Source organism: Lissotriton helveticus, chromosome 6, assembly GCF_964261635.1.
Source record: "Lissotriton helveticus chromosome 6, aLisHel1.1, whole genome shotgun sequence".
In the NCBI taxonomy this organism is placed as follows: Eukaryota; Metazoa; Chordata; class Amphibia; order Caudata; family Salamandridae; genus Lissotriton; species Lissotriton helveticus.
This window is the reverse complement of record NC_136067.1, coordinates 1,273,903,608-1,273,923,235: the sequence shown is the minus strand read 5'-3', so window position 1 is coordinate 1,273,923,235 and position 19,628 is coordinate 1,273,903,608. Positions and strand designations below refer to the sequence as shown.

At 44.7% G+C, this 19,628-nt stretch overlaps 1 protein-coding gene across 2 annotated transcripts in view; it reads left to right on the top strand.

Annotated features, from left to right (window-relative positions):
- Positions 1–19,628, top strand: part of MORN2 (MORN repeat containing 2) — a 217,613-nt gene that overhangs the window by 108,538 nt on the left and 89,447 nt on the right. The window lies entirely within an intron of this gene.

Sequence of the window (19,628 nt, the reverse complement as noted above, 5' to 3'; positions counted from 1 at the left end):
TCAGTATTTCTGTTTTGATAAGGCTTGCTTTAGGTAAAAACATAATATTTCCATAAAGTGGCTTAGGCAAAGACTAGAAATTCCATCTTCGATGCAATCTGCTATTTATTAAAAATCAAATTAACTGGTGAACTTGGATTTTTTGTATATATTTCCCAAATGTGTATCAAAGTTGTCATCTCTGCTCGAGCCTGAACGGCCACCCAACTGAATAAGCCAGGCTTTCACCCTTTGCAGTAACTGTAATTAAATTCCCCAGCACTAAGAAGAAGTGTGAATGGCTTCTATCAGAGACCTTCTGGAGCACAATAGCCTTTCTGAGGTTGCCACGTTCTGAAAGACTCCTCTCTACAGAAGGAGGTTAGATACAAGAACATCCGTAGGAGAATACTTTACACCAAAGAGCTAAAGGACAGGAAGGAACTCTAAATGTACCATGTTTATACTCAAGTAGGACAGTGTTGATGGAGGGAAGTTTTCTGCGATTGGCTGATGTCACACTCTCACACCACAAATACATTCTATTGAGATTTCGCTTAAATATGATCCCTCTGATAATTTCCAAGAAGCAATATAAACACTCCGATCTCTCAATATATCCTTGTGACAAGTCCCCACAAAATGATCTCCACATTTTTTGTTGTTGTGGTTTTTATTGTCAAGAATGACACAAATGTATTGTACAATCTGCAAGAGTCATAATTTTAAATGTTGCCTTGTAGCAATGTTCTTCCTCAAATCCTTGCAGAACCCTTATGTCTGTTTTTCTCTAGCCTCATTTCTCTGGGCATGCCTGAAAAAGAGAAAGCAGCTGAGCCCTTAAGAAATTGCAGCATGGCTTATCATGTTTTTATTGTACACATATAGATGAATTAGATTTTATGATATAATGAATGTTTGCATTCTTTTTACACCTGGGTTTATGATAAATCTGACTATATCTTTTATAAATTGTGATTGTAAACACTTTTATGATCTTATGAGTGAGATCGAATAAAGGATTTTGAGTGAGTGAAATAGGACAGTGGTCTGTTCCTGGGTTTGTTTCTGCCGCTCTAGTATGTGTCCTGAGTAACTTTTTCCACTGTTTCGAACAGAGAGGTACCTCATTTCATTGGGACATCCTTTTTACAGACTAGAGGAGCCCAGACAGCTCAGCTGACTATTTTTGATACTTGAAAGCAACAACAATGTGGCTTTCTGGAATTGTTTTGCAGTAAAGGTAGGGTACATTCTGTAAAAGAAGCATGAGCCGAGTGTGGGAGTTCCTTGGGCTAGGCTTTTCACCCATCACCAGAGACAAGACAATCACTACTAATGGAAAAGGCTCCTACTTCAGACTGGGGTACACAACTGGACTTGGAAGCAGGCCAGAAAAAGGAGATTCCTGCTGCTGTCTAGGAGAGGATTGAGATGTTGAATCTTTCTAACCCATGACCCAAGGCACTGGCAGTGCTTCACAAAGTTCAGACCAGCTCTTCTTCTGTAGTGCAAAGCCTAATAAGCGCATCTTTGCATTAGAATCAGCAGACCATCTGGGACTCGTACTTGGTTGTGTTCTGGTTAGAGAGTGGTTCCACACACATCCCACTTCTTGCAGTACTGTCGCATCCTAGAAGCTGACTGTTTGACCTGACACCTTGGCGTGGACCTCCCTTTCCATTTTTGTTGTTGCCTCATGTGTTTTTGCTGGTTATAGATGCTTTGGGCCCTGTGCCACTGCTGTCCAGTGTGTATGTATCAAACCTAGGCATCTTATAACAACAATAAAGGGATCAGGATTGCACTGAGAGAGAACAACAGAGGAAAAACGAGTTTAAAAGTTTGTATTGTCTTTAATTAAACATATAAAAAAAGAGAAAGGTTCGTTTCATATGAATTAAACAAATTCAATAATACACAATTAATCACATACAATCATATACATCTTAATAAAAACAATCAGTTTAAAATCAAATAGTGGCATTTATACGTATCTACGCGCGTTTCGGCGTTGGAAGAACGCTTTCTTCAGGAGCCACGGATATTTCTGAAAGGAAACATAAAAAGATAACTATTTTTCTATTTACAATAAAACAATTTCATAGGTTACAGATCAATCATATACCTCTTTATTTAAATAGCCGTTCTCTTCTCTTAACAGTACAACCTATTTCCCTCGTAATATTACACTCATAGCATATAAACTTTACAATTTACACAAAGAGTTAAACAACAATTGTGTGTATGAGCATTTGCATTTGCTCATTCCTGGGGGATATTTATTCCCTCATTACAAATTATTGCCATTGTAAGCTGATAAAATATGTAGGCAATGTTCCAATATGATGTATAGAAAATGTTTTCCTGTAATGGAGGTTCTCTGACCACGTTCTCCACCCCCTTTAGTTGCCAGGATAAATGGGCATCTAGATAATTGATGCTTAGCTAACCGCTAAATATCTTATTCATAAGGCATCTTTTACTGCAGGGTACAGAAATTAAACTTGTTGCACCCTACTGACCTGGTTTCCGAGAAGGTGTTCGTCACTCCTATGAAAAACTTACTTTCAAATGGCATATGTTGCCTTCAATTGCCAATAATCGATATTTATTTAGCGTTGGTCTGATTTCATAAATCGAAACTCGGCAGCCTTATTTATAGATATTCCGGTCTGCACCTAATTATGATTAAAGTAAAAATAAAAATAATTATAGTGTATCTATATTTCTAGCGGTGAAGGGGTTAGATTATTGAGTCTAACAAAAGGTTAAGCACATTATACAGAGATTCGATAGTTTTAACGGTGGGGCTATAACGTGGCACTCACCAATCGAAATTAGTCAATCATTATTTCTTTGAACATATTCAGCGGGAACAAGGAAATCGCGATTATTGATGTATTAACCTCACGATGCTGTATTCAGTCTCCTACTCTTATTATATCTGAGGGATGTACACGCAAACATGGATATATTTTTTAGGTTAAAAACTATGAAATTAGTCGCCAAACTAAATAAGTAAAGATAGATGTCCAATTTTCCTTTTACAGTTATCCTCACAAAGGTATAGTTAAAATTCTCGTGTATTCAAAAGAATGGCCGGCTGACACTTGATTCATTAAAGTCCACTGATTCTCTTAAGTCAAAGTATCTGGGAACAATGACACAAATGCATAAATGTATCTAACTCCATGTGTCTGCTAAAAGAAGCAACTAAATAACTGCCTATTTTATAATAATAATAGTTACTAACCATGAGCGTTTATTCGATACTTCACAGGGTAACTACAATGAGCCCGAGTTACTCCATCCAGGTCCGGCACCGATGCAAATAAAGTGAGGCTTCCTCTGTTAAGTAAATTCGGGGTTGATGAGTCTAAACGGTCAAGGGAAATAGAAGAGGCAAAACCGAACATAAATTCCGATTCTCACCTTCTCTATTCCTATAATTAATGCTTCTAGTCAATATCTCACTCCACTAGACACTTACCGATATAGGAACCCCAACGCGCCCGGAAAAAAGATGGCGGATGGCGTCCTCTTGGCGGTTTAAAATGGCAACAAATGCCTCGAACCTGACCGGGTTTAAATATACGATTCTAGGCGGTCACGTGTTATGCCTTCACTTTGAAATTTAAAGGGAAAGCGTCGACTCTATGTGGTGTCGAGCCGATTACACGGAGGCTGTAGTCATGTGATTCACGACAAAGGGATTTAAGGATCACGATGTCAATTAAATGACGTGTACCGTAGAAGGGGATTCGTATTACTCTCTAACAGAGTGGAGGTAAAGGTACAGCCCCTCTGCGTTCAAGCTCCAGTCAACAGCACAGGAGTTCAATACCACCACGCTCCAATTTGTGCTAAACTCTGGGGGAATGGTATTAATGAACATATTATATTCAGAGTACTATTCGCTTCCTATTCATATATATTGTTATTTTTTATATATGATAATATGACGGAGTCACTAAGAAAATTTCGAAACCCCCCCAAAAATAATAAATGACATCGACTTAATTTAACAAATGGTAAGTGTCGATGTAAAGCTTCAGCAGCTGTAGTTGCTGTGTGCAATATTTTAGCAATGTCAAATATTAAAAATAATATAACATAATAAAAAACCAGAGTAAATATTTTAAAATATCGCATTTTCCCATGGAATCTCTCCGTTCAAACCCTGTTTAAACGTGTTCAATACAAAAATCCAGTAGACTTCTTTCTTTTTACGGATGGTGCACCCACCTTTACTATCAGGTGTCCTAATCCTTTCAAGTATGTGCCACTGGAAGTCTTCTGCTTTGTGATTATTCTCTAGGAAATGTTTCACTAAAGGTGCTGAAAGTTTTTTTGTTTTAATAGCAGATTGAGGTTCTGTGAGCCGTATCTGAATAGCTCTACAGGTTTCCCCAACGTAGCCTAGACCACAGGGGCATTTTATAAAATACACGACATTCGCTGTTTTACAATTCCATATTTCGCATGCTTTGGTTGTAAAACCATTGTGTGCAAAATGTTCACCAGCAACAATATTGGTGCATGATTTACATGTCGAGCATTTGACAGTGCCACGCCCTGGAAGATTATCTATCAAGGATCGTTGGTTAGATCCAAAAAGAGTTGGTTTCTTACCAAATTTGGAGTGGACAATGTGGTCTTTGATATTTTTATTCCTTTTATGTGCAAAAAGGGGTTTGGCCAAATAGTTTTTAGATGTAGGGTTAGAGTTCAGGATATGCCAATTGGCATTGATAATTTGTCTAACGCGTTCATCCAAGGTTGAATGTCGTGTGACGCAGACAAGTTGGTCGTTATTGGCTGGTTCTTTTGTTCTTAATAAGGCATCGCGATCGAAAAACCGCGCTCTTTTATAAGAATTCCTAACAAGTCTGTGTGAATAACCACGGTCTAGGAACTTTTTTCTCATAACTGATGCCTGCTTGTCATAGTCACTGAGGTTGGTACAGTTTCTACGGACCCTCAGAAATTGTGAAAAGGGGATGCTTTCACGTTGACTCTTCGGATGAAAACTTTGGAAATGTAGTAACGTGTTGCGTGCCGTAGGCTTCACGTATAGGTCAACCTCTAGGCCATCGTTCTGATTCTTTATTAAAAGATCTAAGAATTCCACTTGTTCATTGCTGTACTGAGGAGTAAATCTTAGATTGGCATCAACGAGATTAATCCATTCCAGGAACTCCATTAGAGAGTCTCTCCCATTGGTCCAGACTGTCCAGTGCCACAGTGCAAGTGCTCCCTATAGTAAATTGATGTATGGATTAGTGACTCCATGATTGGCTGATGTGTTTACTTGTCAGACCCTGGTATAGTGCACCAGGGGTGCCTAGGGCTGGTAAATCCAAATACTGCTGGTGGGCTTGCAGTTCTGGTTGTGCCACCCACAGAAGCAGCCGGTAAAAGTGTGTCTAAGGCTTGCCTTTGCAGAGCCTGTGTGCAGTCTGGTACTGCCATGCTGACTGGGCAAGTGCACCCACTTGCCAGTCCCTAAACCTTCCCTTTCCTTCCTATCAGACATCCCTATGGTAGGCCCAAGGGCAGTGTGCATTGTAAGTATAAGGTATGACATGCCCTGGTGTGTGTGTGGCATGTCCTAATAGTGAATTACAGCCATTTTGTTTTTCACTATTGCAAGGCTACCAGTTCCCTATTGGCCAGAATGGGCAGTTTGATTATTACATCTTATAATCCTAACTGACTCAGGGAACTAGGTAGAAATTCAAGTTAAAAAAAAAAAAAAATGTAAATACTTTATTTTGAGTGTGATGCAAAAACATACATCGGAGTATATCAGTACATGGCTACTCCTTGAGTCGAGGGCCCGGACGTTAACCAACAGGACACAGCCATTCAGCCCACATCCCGGGGGCCGGGCGGCAGTATGGTACCAGAAACATGGACTCCGTAGTCATGATAAGACAATAAACATGCCGCTAATACGGCCAGGTGAAAGTACATCATCACTTTTTTTTTTTGTTCTTGTTCGTTGTGTGGAAACACTGGACAAGTAAAATTTTCAAAAGAATTCAGGAATAACAAAAACTTTCCCTCCCCTGCAAACTTGGCATAGTGAGAACACAGGCATATACATTCCGTTCAGGTGAGCAGGGCCCATCCGGGCGCAATTATCAAATCAAAATCAAACACAGATCCATTTGGGACTCAGAGCAAATCACATATTTACAGAGGCTATGCGCGCGGTACTTTCAAGGCACTAGCTCATAGCAGCCCCATCAAGAAATTCAAGTTTAGTATGCCTGAACTCAGAATGATGAAATGCATCTTTTAGTAAAGTTGGTTTTAACATTCTGTGTTTGAAAATACCACTTTTAGAAAGTAGGTATTTTCTTGCCTAACTATCCAAGCCTGCCTTTGCTAGGTTGTGTATTCCGTGTCTGGAGTTTGAGTGATTCTAGGAGACAGGGTGAGTCAGCACAAGGCTGAATAGAGAGATCTACATGCAGATGGGTGGGAGGAGTTGCACCTGGAACCTGAATAGGGCTGTGCCTTCCCTCCAGAATGCTGGCTCCACCTCCTGTGGTGCGTCTGATGTCTCTGCCCTGCACTGTGAAAGGAAAGAAGGAGACAAGTAAACAAAGTGCTCCAGGACTGACCAGGACTGGTTTGGACTAGGCAAAGGCCTCTCTGCCTGCCTTCAGAGAACCAAGAGAAACTGTTTATAAAAAGGGGGACCCAGACCCCAGAGAATAAGATCACTTTTGGGAACCAAGAAGAAACCTTTGCTGAGGAGAGGAACCAGAGAGACTGAGGAGAGACTATCCCTAAGCTGAAGTGCTGCTTGGGGATTGGCCTGCAGTAGTTGCCTAACTGCCAAAGAGAGGAGAGAGGAACTTTGGGGCTCATTAGGATTGGAGGATTTTCCGCATCCTCCGGGCCGGCGGAAGCCACCGCCGGCCCAAGGATACGGAAAATCCTCTGCGGACCCACCAAAGACCCACCGCCACATTAGGATGGCTGGTGGGTCCTGGTTTCAGTCCGCCGCTTTTTCGCCGCGGTTGACTTACAACCGCGGCGGAAAAGCTGTAACATGGCTGGCGGTGTCTATCAGACACCACCAGCCATATTAGGATAGTGTAAAAGAGATGCTTTTCCACGGCGGCTTTTCCGCCGTGGAAAAGCATACGGACTTTGACTTCGGGGGCCCGTTGCGGGCCCCCTGGGTGAAGGGGCGGTGGGGGGTGCACATGGGGGGTACCCATGGTACCCCCCTGCATTTGTATGCAGAAATCGGCAGGCACCGCGCGGTGCCTGCCGCTTTCTGCGTACAAATGCAATGTATGCATTTTTAACATTGCGGCGGGTGCAGCTTGAAGCTGCACCCGCCGCAATGTTAAAGATAGAGGATGTGACCGCCCCCCTGGCAGTCACATCCTAATCTTCACGGAAGGAACGCCGCTGCCCATGCGGACGTTCCCTCCTACTCTGGGGTCGAAAACGGACTCAAGTCCGTCCGCGATCCTAATGAGCCCCTTTGTGTGTACTTTCATCAACTTGAGAAAGACCTTGCCTCCTGATGAAGTCTCAGGGACAACAGACTTCACCCACCAGCTCCCCAAGAGTTCTTTGGAAGTGCCTGTAGTTGTGTGAGGCTTTCTGAGGGACTGCGTGTCGCAAGGAGCTAGAAGCGTGACTCACGAAGAAGATTTGTGTCGCTGCCGCCGCCACTGTTGTCGCATCGCCGGAGAAGAGGATCGACGTTGCATCAGACGCCGCCGTATCAACGGAGAAGTGTTTTGCCACCGCTGCAGCTGTCGCATCATCGCCGAAGCACCTCACATCGCCGGAGAAGAGGATCAACGTCGTACCAGACGCCGCCGCATCACCGGGAAGCGTGTCGCAGGCCCTGTCGCGACTCCGAAGAATCTTTGAGACGCCGCACGGCCGTCAACTGTGCACTCATCGTGTCGCATCAAGAAGAAAACGACATCTTTGTTTCATTGCACCGGATCTTCATCGCATCACGGCACTGCTGGTCGCATTGGCACGGAAGCGCAGTAAGAAACCAAGGCATCACCTCCCCTCGCAGAGAAGAACCGACGCATCCCCTATGCATCAGTAGGGACCCGACGCATCACCGTTCTTGCGTGTAAGGAACCAACTCCCTGCAACACTTTCGTTGTATAGCGTTACGCATCCTAAGATACATTGAACTCAAAGTGTCGCATTTTACATCTTAAGAGAACTGAGCTATTTGTACCATATTTAAAGTACAGTATTGTGGATTTTTGTCGTTTGTGGTCTTGTGTTAAGTCTATATAAAGAATACTTATTTTTATACTACATCTTGTATGGTGTCCATCTGTGGTGTTGTCACTGGGTTACTGTATGTGTTCACAAATGCTTCACACACTACCTCTGAGATAAGCCTGTCTGCACGTGCCAAGCTACCAAGGGGGTGAGCAGGGGTTATTTTAGGAGTGTACCCCCTTACCCTGACTTGACGCAAGGGTCACTATTAGGTCAAAGGTACCTACCTCTGCCAACTAGAGACCCCCAAATCTAACATTGGTGGTCAGCGGTGAGGATTCTGGACTTGCATTTGTGACTCATATACAGTGATTGGTGAACACTACTAGTTAGTGCAGATTAAAACGTGAACACATACTTTTTGGTAGATTGTTTTCCTGGGATTTTCTATTTTTGCCAAGAACTGCCGAGTTTAACCACAATGGAGAAAGCAGCGTCCATAGCATCTGTTGATTTTGATTGGGAAGAGGAGAAACTGGAATGCTACAATGTGAGACAGCTAAAGCCCTTCTGCAGGAAATTTAAAGTCCCAATGACCGCTCTCTCCAAGAAGAATGAGTTCCAAAAGGCGCTGAGGGCCTGGGTCGAAGCAAGGAATACCCCTGAGAATGAGGAAGCGGCTGAGAATGCAGATGAGCAGTTGGAGGGGCCATTGGGTCCAGGGGGGAGGAGAGCAACCTCCCCAGCAGGTAGCAGTGTTTCTGCCAAAGGCCTCTCCCCAGAAGAGCTGGAGGACAGGGGGAGGAATAGGATGCATGAGTTGGAGCTAGCCAAAATGAATGGGCAGTTAGAAATTAGGAAATTGACTCTAGAGGAAAAAGATGCAACTGGATCATGAGACAATTTTGAGGGAGTTGGAGTTGAAAGCAAGGAGCTTGGAAATTACTCGCTCTGGTGGCAGAAACACCGTCCATGCCTGTTGAAGCAAGGGTGTATATTCCTAAAGATGCGGTGAGAGAGTTTTATAAGAATGATGATACTGGGCAGTGGGTCAAGGCCTATGAGGCAGCCATGTCTTCCCACCGGCTCCCTGAGAAGGATTAGGGAGCGGGGTTGTGGGGACGGTTCCTTAGTGATGGGTGGGATACACTGTTAGACTTGCCCTCTGAAGTCCATAATTCTTATAGCCACATGAAAGATGCATTGATGTCCAGGTATGGGTTGACTCGTGAATTGTATAGACAGAGGTTTAGAAATTGCAAGAAGTAGGAGTCAAGCACATGGGTAGAGTATGTAACTTTCTTTTGCAGAGCATTGGATGGTTGGGTGAAGGGTAGCAAAGTGAATGATTTTGAGGGGCTCTTTGATTTAATTACATGGGAGCACTTGTCAAGCAATTGTTTTCCAGAGCTACGCCAGCACCTGATTGATAGCAGGCTGACTAACCCTAGGAAGCCTGCTGAGGAGGCGGACCTCTAGGTGAGCCCCTGGGTCCACAAGGGTCACGTGGGAGACTCAGCCAAGAGTGGGCAGGGTCCCCAGCAGAAGAGTGGTGGGGACAAGGGTAAACTGGGGAGTTCCAGAGAGGGCCCCAAAGTAATTCCCAAGGGAACCAAGGGAAAGGTTCCCATCCTCCCCTGAGAAAAAGCATGGGACCCCGACAGGAAACCCTGTTCCCAGGGGACTCCTGAGGTGCTACAAGTGTGGGGACATGGGTCATAAGTCGAATGATCCCCAGTGCCCACAGTTCTGAAAGACCACACCCCCTGGTGCTCCAACCCAGCAGATGGCAAATGTAGCCCTGGGGGAGGAGGTGGGTGTCCAAGGTGGGTGGTGTCCCGCAGAGATGTCCCTTGTCTCTTTAGGAGACTGTGAGGTGGTCCCCAGGACCCAACCGCCTGATAACACTAAGGTAACCCACAGGCAGTGGGTGACCATCAATGGCCATAGAGTGGAGGCTCTTAGAGACACAGGAGCCAATGTGACAGCTATCAAGTGTCACCTGGTGTCTCAAGAGTAGGTTGTCCCCAATGCATTTTACCCAGTGTTGCCAAAGCCAACAGAGAGAGCCACTGCAAGGTGGCTCAGGTTCCCTTGGAGTGGGGGGTCCTCTGGTACTCTTCGAGTAGCTGTGAGGCCAGCCATGCCTGTTGACTGTTTGTTAGGGAACGATTTGGAGAGCTCACCTTGGGCGAAGGTGGAGCAAAGTGCTAATTTGGAGATGTTGGGTCTGCCTGTGTAACCACACAGTCCATGGCCGTCAGTAAGGGTTCTCAAGAGGACCTGGAGCCTGAGAGGGAGGCCCAGGTACCTGCCTTAAAGAGAAAAGTCAGGGGATGTGAGAAACCGGTCCCCGAAGTTCCCAGGGTCCAGGAGGTGGCAGACCCTGAGGGGGATGCCCTGCAGCCTACAGGGTAACAGGTAGCTGAACTGGGGGACCTGCCTGAGCTGACCCATTGGCAGCAGGCAGGAGGACATTCCAGGGAAGGGTTCTGTGAGGAGCAGAACAAGTGCCCTTCTCTTGTGGGTTTGCGGCAGTAGGCTGCAAACCAGGCAGCAGGTGATCAGTCACATTGGATCTACTGGGAGAATGGTCTCCTGTATAGTGAGCCTAAGGTTGCTGAGCCTGGGTCAGCCCGTGTGCTGGTGGTACCCCAGCTCTTCAGAGCCTTGCTACTGGGGCTGGCTCACGATGCGCCGTTGGCAGGACATTTGGAGCAGGACAAGACCTTTGAGAGGCTTGCCACCCACTTTTATTGGCACCAAATATGCAAGAGTTCAGACACTCATGGCCGGACATGTCAGACTTGCCAGGCAAGTGGAAAGAGTGGGAAGAAGCAAAAGGCTACTCTCCAGCCATTTCATGTGTTAGCCCCCCCTTTGAACGGGTGGGTTTTGACATTGTGGGGCCACTGGACCCCAAGACAGCCATGGGCAACAGGTGCATCCTGAGCTTGGTGGACCATTCCACCCGGTACCTGGAAACCATACCTCTGAGGACAGTGACGGCCCCCGTGGTGGGACAGGCACTGATGGGAATTTTCTCTCGAGTGGGATTACCTAGAGAGGTAGTGTCTGACCGAGGTACGAACTTCATTTCCAAGTATATGAAGTCCCTGTGGCAGGAGTATGGGGTAACCTACAAGTTTACCACTCCTTATCACCCCCAAGGAAATGGTTGATTGAGAGATTCAACCAAACGCTAAGGCATGATTATGGGTCTTGATGAACCTATGAGGCATAAGTGGGATGTCCTCTTACCATGCCTGTTGTTCGCATACCGTGAGGTGCCACAGAAATCTCTAGGGTTCAGTCCCTTTGAGCTTCTCTATGGTCACCCAGTGAGAGGACCTCTGAGTTTGGTCAAGGAAGGCTGGGAGCAATATCCCAGGAAACCTCCCCAGGATGTATATAGCTACATGCTGGCTTTCAGGAACCGAACTAGGTGTTTCAGGCAACTCGCTGAGGCGAATCTGGAAGCCAGCCAGGAGTAGATGAAGCGGTGGTACAACCAGAATGCCACTCTGGTAGAGATTCAGCCTGGTCAGAAAGTGTGGGTCACGGCCCCAGTGGAGCCTTGCGCGCTCCAGGATAAGTGGACCGGACCATTGGAGGTGGTGGAGCGCAAGAGTCCAGTTACCTACTTGGTGGACTTGCGGTCTCCCAGGAACCCCTTGCGGGTCCTGCATGTCAACCGCCTGAAGCCCCACTTGGAGATGTCCGAAGTGGGCATGCTCTTAGCGACAGATGCTGGAATGGAGGAGGAGACCGATTCTCTTCCTGACCTCCTGTCGGCGACAGAGCGAGATGGGTCAGTGGATGGTGTGAACCTCTCTTCCACCCTGACCCCTGAGCAACAGAATGACTGCCGCCAGTTGCTGGGACAGTTTTCTGATCTGTTCTCCCTGATTCCCAGTGTCACTGATTGGTGCGTCCATGATGTGGACACTTTGTGATAGTCTTCCTGTGAAGCACAAAAGTTACAGGGTGACTGACAGGGTGAGAGCTTGCATCAAGGAGGAGGTCTCAAAGATGCTTGCGTTAGGGGTGCTTGAGTCCTCTAACAGTCCTTGGGCCAGCCCAGTGGTCTTGGTCCCAAAGGCTTCCGCACCGGGTGCCACACCAGAACTCTGGTTATGTGTGGACCACCGAGGGCTCAATTCAGTCACGAGGACTGACGCGCCCCCCATCCTCAGAGCTGATGAGCCCATCGATCGGTTAGGGGCTGCCTGGTACCTCAGCACGTTTGATCTAACGTCTGGGTATTGGCAGATCGCCTTAACTGATGGGGCAAGAGAAAGGTCCGCATTCCCCACACCAGATGGGCACTATCAGTTCCGGTTTATGCCCTTTTGGATGAAGAATGCCCCTGCCACCTTTCAGAGGTTGGTCAACCACGTGTTGGCTGGACTGGAAGAGTTCAGTGCCGCCTACCTGGAAGACATCGCAGTGTTCAGCGTCAGTTGGGAAGAACATCTGCGCCACCTCTGGGAAGTGTTGATAGCGCTGCGGAGGACAGGCCTCACGATCAAGGCGAGTAAGTGCCAGATTGGGCCGGGTTCCGTGGTGTACTTGGGGCACCGAGTTGGGAGCAGCCAGGTGGCACCCGTACAGCCCAAGATTGAAACCATCCTGACTTGGGAGCCCCCCAAGACCCAGACAGAGGTGAGAGCCTTTTTAGGACTCACTGGGTATTACAGGAGGTTTGTCAAGGGATATGGCAGCATTGTTGCACCCTTGACTGAGCGGACTTCCAGGAAGCAGCCCAAGAAAGTGATTTGGACTGACACCTGTCAGAAAGCTTTTGAGGCCCTGAAAACTGCCATGTGTATGGCGCCCGTGCTCCTGGCACCCAACTTCTCCAGAGAATTTATTGTTCAGACAAACACTTCAGAGCATGGTGTGGGGCTGTTTTGTCACAGATAAATGAAGAGGGCCTAGATCAATCCGAAGCCTTCATCAGTAGGGGGTTACTTCCACGGGAACAGAGGTGGAGTGCTATTGAACGTGAGGCATTTGCTGTGGTCTGGGCACTGAAAAAGTTGAGATCTTATTTGTTTGGGACTCACTTCCGGGTTCAGACAGACCACAGGCCCCTCAGATGGTTGATGCAGATGAGGGTTGAGAATCCAAAGCTGTTGAGGTGGTCCATTCCCCTTGAGGGGATGGGTTTTCACGGTGGAACACCGCCCTGGTACAGAACACGCCAATGCTGATGGTCTGTCCAGATTTTTCCGCCTTAGTGATGAGAACTCCCAGGAGGTAAGGTGGTTCTCCCCACTTTTCAGCTGGAGGGGGCAAGTGTTACACCTGGCACCTTGGCGTGGGTCTCCGTTCCATTTTTTGCTGTTGTCTCATGTGTTTTTGCTGGTTATAGATACTTTGGGCACTGTGTCACTGCTGTCCAGTGACACAGTGCAAGTGCTCCCTATGGTAAATTGATGTATGGATTAGTGACTCCATGATTGGCTGATTTGGTTTACTTGTCAGACCCTAGTATAGTGCACCAGAGGTGCCTAGGGCTGGAAAATCCAAATATTGCTGGAGGGCTTGCAGCACTGGTTATGCCACCCACAGAAGCAGCCTGTAAAAGTGTGTCTAAGGCTTGCGATGGCAGAACCTGTGTGCAGTCTGGTACTGCCATGCTGACTGGGCAAGTGCACCCACTTGCCAGTCTCTAAACCTCCCCTTTTCTTCATATCAGACACCCCTATGGTAGGCCCAAGGGCTTGGTGCATTGTAAGTATAGGGTAGGATATGCTCTGGTGTGTGTGGTATGTCCTAATAGTGAATTACAGCCATTGATGTTTTTCTGATTCGCAAGGCTACCTGTTCACCATAGGCCGGAATGGGCAGTTTGACTATTACATCATATAATCTTAACTGACTAAGGAAACTAGGTAGAAATTCGAGTTTAGTATGCCTGAACTCAGAATGACGAAATGCATCTTTTAGTGAAGTTGGTTTTAACACTCTGTGTTTGAAAATCCCACTTTTAGAAAGTAGGTATTTTCTTGCCTAACTACCCAAGCCTGTGTCTGCTAGGTTGTGTATTCCTTGTCTAGAGTTTGAGTGCCAGGGGCTGGGGGATTTCAGGAGACAGGGTGAGTCAGCACAGGGCTGTATAGAGAGATCTACATGCAGATGGGTAGGAGGAGTTGCACCTGGGACCTGAATAGGGCTGTGCCTTCCCTCCACAGTGCTGGCTCCATCTCCTGTGGTGTGTCTGATGTATTTGCCCTGCACTGTGACGGGAAAGAAGGAGACGAGTAAACAAAGTGCTCCAGGACTGACCAGAACTGGTTTGGACTAGGCAAAGGCCTCTCTGCCTTCAGAGAACCAAGAGAAACTGTGTATAAAAAGGGGGACCCGGATCTCAGAGAATTAGATCACTTTTGGGAACCAAGAAGAAACCTTTGCTGAGGAGAGGAACCAGAGAGACTTCGCATCAGACACCACCGCATCAACAGAGAAGCGTGTCGCCACCGCTGCAGATGTCGCATCATCGCCTAAGCGCCTCACATTACCGTAGAAGAAGATTGACGTCACACCAAACACCGCCGCATCACCAGAAAGCATGTCGCAGGGCTTGTCGTGGCTCAGAAGAATCGTTGAGTCACCGCTTGGCTGTCAGGCGTACATGCATCATGTTGCATCAAGAAGAAGACACCATCTTTGTTTCATTGCACCAGATCTTCATCGCATCATGGGGCTGCTGGTCGCATCGCCACGGAAGCGCAGTAAGAAACCAATGCATCACCTCCCATCACAGAGAAGAACCGACACATCCCCTATGCATCAGTAGGGACCCGACGAATCACAGTTCTTGCATGTAAGGAACCGACGCATCACCTTCCCTGCAACACTTTCGTTGTATAGCATTACGCATCCTAAGGTACATTGAACTCAGAGTGTCGCATTTTACATCTTAAGAGAACTGAGCTATTTGTACCATTTTTAAAGTACAGTATTGTTGATTTTTGTCATTTGTGGTCTTGTGTTAAGTCTATATAAAGAATGCTTATTTTTATACCACAACTTGTGTGGTGTCTATCTGTAGTTTTCAAGTTTTATTTATTATGATAAAGGAACTCTTTACGAGGTCCACATAAAAACCAAAGTATACATACAAAGCAAAAATGCATAAAATGTCCTTTTAACACTAAGAACAAATAAAAATTGACGTATTAATACAAGTCCAAAAAGCATTTAAAGAAGCCATACAATTTGAAACAAAACATTTCATTAGGAGGGTTAATCAAGGCCGCCTGAAATGACAAGGCTGAAAGAATATTAAGTTGTTGGCAAATTGGACGTAACCATCTACGCCTGGAAGGCATCAGGGCTGGACAAAAAAAATAACATGATTTAAGTCCTGGTCATGCATCTGACAAAGATCACAGAGTGGTGAATGACCATACCATCTGGCATAAAGAACTTTCAGCGGAAGCAGATTTTGTCTTATTAAGTACACTAAGCGACGAACGCCATGAGAGATGTTCCAGTACATATAAGGCTGAGCTTTCCGCAAGATACATGACTCAATAACAGGAGTACAACCTTTTTTTAACAGCCGGGAATCTCTATCCTGACAAAACCCCAGTTCCCATGTGGAAGATTTCAAAATATTTTTTAATTGGTAAGAGGATAAAGAAAATAAGGTTTCTTCATCCAATTTCAATTGTGCCACAGCAAATCTGAAGTTTTTTACAATCAAGGAATGTTCATTGAGATTTCCCAGCAATTAATTTTTTATAAGATATCTCAAGGTATTAGACTCACTTTTTGCTATGCCTACTACCCAACGTATGGAGCCGGCCAAGCCTTGAGCCCAGCTACTGCGTATACCAAGTTCTTGTCTCAGGGAAGCAGTTGAATTTGCTGTACTAACAGATAATAAGCTACGCAAAATTTTCCCTTCCACGGAGTTTAAAAAACTCCATTTATTTAGATTTATTAACTCTAAACCGTATAACAGGGAGGCAGGGACTTTCGCTCTAAATACATCTAAAAGAATAGAAAAATGCCTTCTACCTGTAGCTTTATACAAGGCTACTAAACTCTTTCCCTGGGAAATAGCCTTTCGGGAGTTATTGTCTATATGAGCTTTGTCACTTAGGTTGTTTGTGACAATTTTGCCAAGGAAGGTGTATGATTTCACAGTTTCCAGTTTTTGCTCCCCCACAACCCAAGGAAAGTTAAGGAATTTAGGTTTCTTCCTGCCGGAGAAACACATCACTTTGCTTTTTGCCGTATTTATCAATAGGTAATGGTTTTCCGCGTATTCAGACAGCGCTTGCAAGCGATTATTTAAGCCCTTCGGGGTAAGATCCAAAATCAGGATGTCATCTGCATACATAAGGCATGCAATTGGAACTCCACCCAAGGACGGTGCAATACCAGCGCAAGCTGAGAGGGCAACAGGTAGATCAACTGTATAAAGGGAGAACAGCAAAGGAGCCAAAAGGCAACCTTGCTTTAACCCATTAGAGGTAAAAATTATTTTAGATAGGTCACGTTCACCTCCCAGTAGAACTCTGCACCAAGTATCTGAATAGAGTGCACGAATTAATTTAATAAGAAAGGGGGGCATACCTAAATCAAATAGCTTTCTCCACAGCAATATTCTATCCACTTTATCGAATGCGGTGGAGAAATCAATAAAAGCACCATAAACCTGCCCACCACGGACTTTAACATATTTTTCTGTGATAACTTGTAGTGCCGTCAGGTTATCTAGAGTTCCGTGAATTTGTCTGAAACCTGTTTGTTCAATACGTAAGATTTTAAATTCAATTACCCATTGGTTCATTAAAATAAGTATACATTTTGCGAAAACCTTACCAATGGCGTCAAGCAAAGCGATTTGACGATAATTTTGAGGAAGATCTCTTGCCCCTTTTTTATATAAGGGAACAATGATACTTCCTTTCCAGGAGGGGGGGACTGTTCCACTGGAGAAACAAAATTTAAACACTGGAAAAAGGATCTTGCTCCAGAGTTCACTCTGTTGTTTTAATACTGAGATGGGAACTTTATCTGGCCCCATCGCACCAGAGGAACGCATGTTCATAATAGCAAATTCAATTTCCTTTTCCGAGGGACAATCAAATATGCGTGTAACATCATTAGATTCCACCATATATACTTGTGAATTATTGTTACCATACAATTTCTCAATATATTGAACCCAAATCTGTTCCTCAATGGCAATCGGAGTGGCACTGGCTCTGGTCCCACAACCCTTGCCAATTAAAGACCAGAAAGTTTTAGCTTGGCCGTTATAAGAAGCTTCCCTCAATTGTATCCAAAGAGAGTCTTCCTTATTGCGTTTTAAACGGGCCTTAAGCCTAACTCTCCTTCTTTTTAAAATGGACAATTTATGCTTGGCTTCTTGGGTAAATGATAAATATTGCCCCCTTATTACTTTATTTATTTCTATATTTATAGCTCGCAGAGGATGAGTGACTGCAAGCGATTTTTCCACACCAGGTTTCTTCTTCGCTATAGAAGTTACCCGTTCTAAAAAGTTAGCAAAACCCAACAGCTCTCTCCCTTCCCAAAGAAATAAACTCTTGACAGTTTGATTCAAAAGGGACACCAGGCTTTCAAAAGAGCGAAAATTCCAGAAACATTTCCCTGAATTAGAGTTGAAATTCACCAGATCCCTATCCATGCTCCAAGAGTCCACTTTCGGAAGACTGACAGAGACTGTAAGCAACAACGCATTATGGTCACTAAGATTAGACTCAATGACTTTCATATTTTCCAGCTTGGAAAATAAAGCATAATCTGCCATAACATAATCAATGATGGATTTTCCCTTATTTGATTTATGCGTAAAAGCTGCAGGGGTGTCAGAAGGGAGCCTCCCATTTACTATTAAACAGTCAACTTTATGTAGGCCTTCTAGGACAAGTTTGCCTCTTTTATTAGTTTTAATTTTAACAGGGAACTGGGCCGATGGTATATTCAGAGATTCTTCCCTAAGTTTGTTTCTGAATAAAGCTAACCCACAATTGGATATATTACAGTTCAAATCCCCAAACAATAATACATAGGGAGACGGGACAGCATCCATTGTTACATTTAAGAAGGAAAACAGTGTTTTCAGACCGTCATTAAAGCAGCGATTTGGGGGAATATAGATGTTTATTATTACCAGCGATCTGTTGGGGCAATCCTCAAATACATCTTTTAAGGTTATTGCCTGGAACAAATTCCCCGGATCGAGATAATGAGAATAATTCCATTTTATTCTATTTGTTAACAAGCATGCTATTCCTCCCTTTGCATGGCCTCTTCTAGAAGAGGTTGCACTCTTTTCCAAAACGAAATAATCCTTTTCTAGAGCTATTCTACCTTCCACCCATGTTTCTTGTAAACAGATTATATCCGCCTTGTGTGAATACAAAAAGCCTAATTTCTCCTTATAATCTTTAAAACCTGCTGTATTCCACAAGATGAGCTTTAGCTCTCTATTAAAAATTTGAATTCGGTTTGGGGCAGGAAGCAGATTTACTTGCTAAGACTCCAGGTAACCAACTCCATTTGGACTGATCATCCTTCAACGTTTGTTTAAAAGGAGGGTTTTTATATGACACCTGCCTTTCATTCCTGGACACACATATTTTTAAATCCTCCGATCCAGAGCTAGACCAATCCGACAACTTCAAACCCATATTGGGAGAAGATGACAAATTGGAGAAGGCACATTGATTTCGTTTTTCCCCAAAGTATGGCATAACATCTATTCCTCTAATTTGTAATTCCGCAGCCCACTGTAGAATAAGATTTAACACTACTTTAGAATGGAATTTCACCCTTGTGGATCTCCCTAACAAAGAGTTAAGAAGGAATACTACATCCAAATCAGATGTTTGAATTAATTTTAAACCTTCAATCTCTTTGAAACAAATAAGTAAGGCAGATCTATTTAGAATTAAGTCAGTATCAAATAAGGGAAAAAACTCGAGAAAAAAAGTATCTACAATTATTTTTTCCTTGGGAGGAATGACTACAATTGGGGGCGCCTCTAAGAGAGGCCGTGCTGATGGATTAAAAGAGGAAAGAGAAGGATTACCAGAAGGGGAAGTGACCTTGGGAACATCTTGAAAAGGCATTGCTGAGGGATTAAGACAGGAAAGGAAAGGATTAACAGCGGGTGAAGTGACCTTGGAGAGAAAAGGATTAGTGGAACTTATGGGACCTAATCCTGTAGACATAAGTTCCACTTTAGGAGAGGTTATCATGTCTTCCTGAGGGGCAGACAACTGCACCACCTGAGGGGAATCTTCTAAAATTGGTTCCACACTTTTATCAAATAGGAGTTTTCTCTGTCTTTTTTTAGAGAATCTTCTAATGGGTTTTCTCTTCTTTATTCTAATCTTTTTATGTTTCGGGGGAATCGATTTGTCAAC